Below are 4141 nucleotides of genomic sequence, written 5' to 3' on the forward strand. Positions count from 1 at the left end.
TAATCTCCCTACCAACATCTCCCCCACATGCCTGCAACCCCTGACACTTGTCCCCTATCCCACAACTGCGCTGCTGCCTCTCTGCCCTTCCCCCTGCTACCCTTACTCTTGTTCTGTAAGGCTTCTGGCCCCAACCCAGCCTGAGGCACAGAGCACATATTTACTTGGAGCAAACATGTGCTCCATGGCCTAGGATGGAGCTAGAGCCCTGCTGGGGTGAGGCTGAAGCCCTGCTGGGCGCAAGGGTAAGCAGCAAGGAGGGGGGGTGACGGCTGCAGGGCAGGCATGGGGGAGGTCAGGCAGTAGCTGCAGCTCTAACCTCAACCCTGGGTTGGGGCTGGAGCTGGAGCCATAGCTGGAGCCGGTGCCCTCACTACCTTGTATTGAATCCAAGGTGAGGGGCTCCCCACTATGTTAAAACCCTGTCTTGGATTTGAATAAATACAGTACACGTGTTGGGAACAGCAGTTCATAGACAACAATGAACTCTAAAATATGCCTGGAAATAACAATTGATGTCTATGTAGGTATTGTGTATTCACTCTGCTTTGCTTATTTTTCATTATGGCCATTTCTTTTAAAATGTTGAAAAAGAAATACACATTTATCCATACTAAAATTTCCAGAAAGAGCTTTAGATGCTGTTGGCTAAAACTCAAAATACTGAAAGTTTGTTTCTGAGACAGTTTGAACAGCTTGGACATTTTACTGGCAGAACATTCATAACATCTGAGATTTCTTCTTCCTTCTCTGAATACATCTAATCTTTTCCCTAGTAGGCCCTTAAATATTTGTCCTACTGCTACCTATGATTACAGTCAATTAAAAGTAAGGTGAGATACTTTCTAAATAAATGCATAAAAAGGAATCAAATGCAATGAGACCCTAATTAATGCAGACAGTGATTCTAGGTCCTAGGTTCTAGTCCTAAGAGTAGAAACAGATTTATAGGTTTGAAGGCTAATCAGATAGAGCATAAGATGCATTATTCACATTTAGAAATAAAAAGAAGTAGCTGGATGTTTCTCCCAACTGTTTTTGCTCATTTCTTCTCTTTCTCTGGTATGGAGGGAGGAGGAAAGACACTTTGAAATGAATAATTATAACACTGAAGTCAGTGAGCAAAGTATCTTCCAATTTATTTGAGAAGGTGATGTGGGAAAAGAGAAGATAAATAAGTTATATGGAAACATACTGAAGAGCTTTTAGGGAAGCAGAAGATGGACTTCTATTAAGGCTGGAGGTAGCCTTCTATTAGGGCACTGGGGTAGCGCACATACTTTGATTAATTTGGTATGCCAATAAACAATTAGCTGTCTGGTTTACATGAAGATGAGACCTCCTATACATTCATCAGCTGACAGAAAAACAGTTAGCAAGAGGTAACATGAGAGATGATTTAAAAATACTAGATAAAAAAATTAGTTGCTTGTTTGTAATTTTAGTTTGAAAGTTATATGCTGGAACATTTAGGAAAGAAAGGTAAAGTAGTTAAAAAAAAGGAAGAAAAAATACACTTATTTTTATTAAAATAACTGATATAGTAATGACCACCAGAGGGCCATAACACATGGTTTTAATATCCAGTTTGTTTTCTAGAAATCCCCTTAGTCTAACTGTATATCAACTATACAGTTGGTCTAATAACAGATACCACCTTAAGAAATCCTTGCCTCTTATAGAATTTTTGGATGATCACAGCAACAACATCACTCCTATACTACTTTAGTTCTGAATTTATTTTACTAGAATATTTATTGTTTTAATAATCTGTCACTCACATATTGTGACACCACAAAATACTCCCAGGAGACAAGCAATGCCTCAAATATTCCTGTGCTTTAGAAAGCTCTTGTTGAATTTAGACATGCCTTCAATTTTAAATCTCCTGGTTGTTGTTTATTTATTTTCGTTTTATATTTTTGAACAGGATTTCAATTCTATTCCTCACTGAAACAATTCATTTTGTGAAAAGCCAAGTGTTGCAACACTGTTCATCTTTCTTGCTGAGATAAATAACAAAAGGGAAAAAAAATATCCAATAATACCGCCAGAAACACATACATATTTTAAGATTAAACAATAATTTTCATGATAAACAATGGACTATAGTAAATAGAAGTAGCAACCATATTGTATTGTGTCAAAAAAGGATAAAATAATTCTTTTCCTCCATATGTAAAAATTATTTAAACCTTGCAAAGCAAATTTAAGGTACTTTGTAATATTCAACACAGAGTTCCCACTTGAAAAGCAAGTTGCAATATGCTACATGTGCACTGAATAACTTACTTAGTTTTAGTAAATGTGGCACAAGCATTTGAGTTATTTGATACAGAAGATATATTCTAAATTTATGGAAACAAGCTGAAAAGATCAAGTCAAATTAAAGACTGTGTCTGAGGTGAAATTGTTAGCAAATATTTCCCCCTAATTATCATTTTGTACTTTAATGTAAAAGGTATCAAACTGCAACCATACATTTTTAGCTACTGTATTTGATGACCATTCTTATGCTGTTTTAATTGCACTTTATATTGTGAACTTTTCAGTTTACACACGAAGTGGCTGTTAGTATTAGACAACTTGGCTGTTACCTGAGGTCCTCATTTTCTGTTTGACTTTCCCTAAAGATAAGATGACAAAGACAGTGAGCTATAGTACTACAGAACGTTTATTTCTGGAATTTAAACCCCCTGAGGAGGAAATGCGAGTGTTTATAGGTATCTTTAGTTTTTAAGATATTAAAAACAAGCAAACAATCAACTCCTCAAACAAAGTGTTCTTCACTAGTTTTCCCCCAAAGGAATGATCAAGTTCTGTTAAAGAAAATCTCCAAGTGCTATACAAATTCAAGTGAAGTGCAAGATTTCTTAGGAAAAACTTACAAATTAAGTCTAAATTTGCTCTATACCTATCCCTTTATATAGTCTAATACATAATAAAAACTGACAATGCATTTTGCTAAATGAAATGTTCTGAACTTGTGTGTAGCATACTTCAGGTTGTCTCATAAAAAAAAAAAAAGATTAGCGATTCCATAGCTTGCTGTAAATCTTGCATAAAACCAAACAAAGCAAAAAAACAATACAAAAAAAACCACATGTTGAATTATTAGAGGGGACTCAGGGAAAGCTATTGCATATATTGTATGTGGGTGTTCAAGTTGTTCCTATTATGCACTAGGATGACAATTGTTTTTTCCTTTGCTTCATGAGACTGAAATACATATACAGTAGTCTGTATGAGAAGCTAAAGTAAAAAAGCCTCAAAGAAAAACCAGACCAAACTAAGTTAAAAGCAAGTTTTATTAAAATACTCTTCAAACTTCAAAAAGCATAAATTAATGAGTGCGTCTACTATAATACATTATATTACAGGACAATATGCACCATCATATCTTTGGGCATCAAAGCTTCTATAAACACAAAACCCCTTACAGTTTCACCCTACAATAAATATCATTGCCTTTGACTATCTTATCTTAGTTGAGATCATATGCTGCAGGTCTCATAAGCAGGATCATTAAGCTCATTCTTTTTCTATATTCTTTTCCTGATGCTGACATAATACCTATTTAAGCAGAATCCTCCTTGCAACAAGATTGGCAATACTGGCAAAATTCCTCTGGGTAGAGAAGTGGTTTGTATTTTCCCTCTACTTTTTAAAACATTTACAACCCACTCTAAAGTATGCCTGCTAAACTGTACTTAATTTGAAGAAAAACTCTCTCAGAAAATACAAATCTATTGAAATAACTGTTTACAGTCTCTTCCCCATCCCACAAAATAAAGCAATATGCTATTTCGTATGCTATTCTTGTGCTCATCTTCCTCTGTATTCTATCAATCTACAAGAACTCAAACTCAGCAATACAAATTAGTCTGTCATGGAAAAAGAACCCTAATAGCTCTTCTCTACCCACTTAGGAAGATTCAGTAACCCAAGTTGCTCTGTGTGAAATAAGTATTTCTGTGAACTACTGATTAGCACAAAAACATTTTCATCTCATTCTTTACACATCAGTAGGAAATTGTTAGAAAAGTATGGAAAAAGCTAGAGTTCCTTTTGTAATAAGGCTAATAAAATACTTTTTTTTTTTTTGCGCAAAGCAGTTGAAAAAAAGAAAGAAAGAAAGAAA

General features: G+C 35.1%; 1 protein-coding gene across 6 annotated transcripts in view; it reads right to left on the reverse strand.

Annotated features, from left to right (window-relative positions):
• PDLIM5 (PDZ and LIM domain 5) overlaps positions 1-4141 on the reverse strand; it is a 238739-nt gene that overhangs the window by 93462 nt on the left and 141136 nt on the right. The gene's annotated exons all lie outside the window — the stretch shown is intronic.

Source organism: Gavialis gangeticus, unplaced genomic scaffold, assembly GCF_001723915.1.
Source record: "Gavialis gangeticus isolate Ggan-Ray unplaced genomic scaffold, GavGan_comp1, whole genome shotgun sequence".
In the NCBI taxonomy this organism is placed as follows: Eukaryota; Metazoa; Chordata; order Crocodylia; family Gavialidae; genus Gavialis; species Gavialis gangeticus.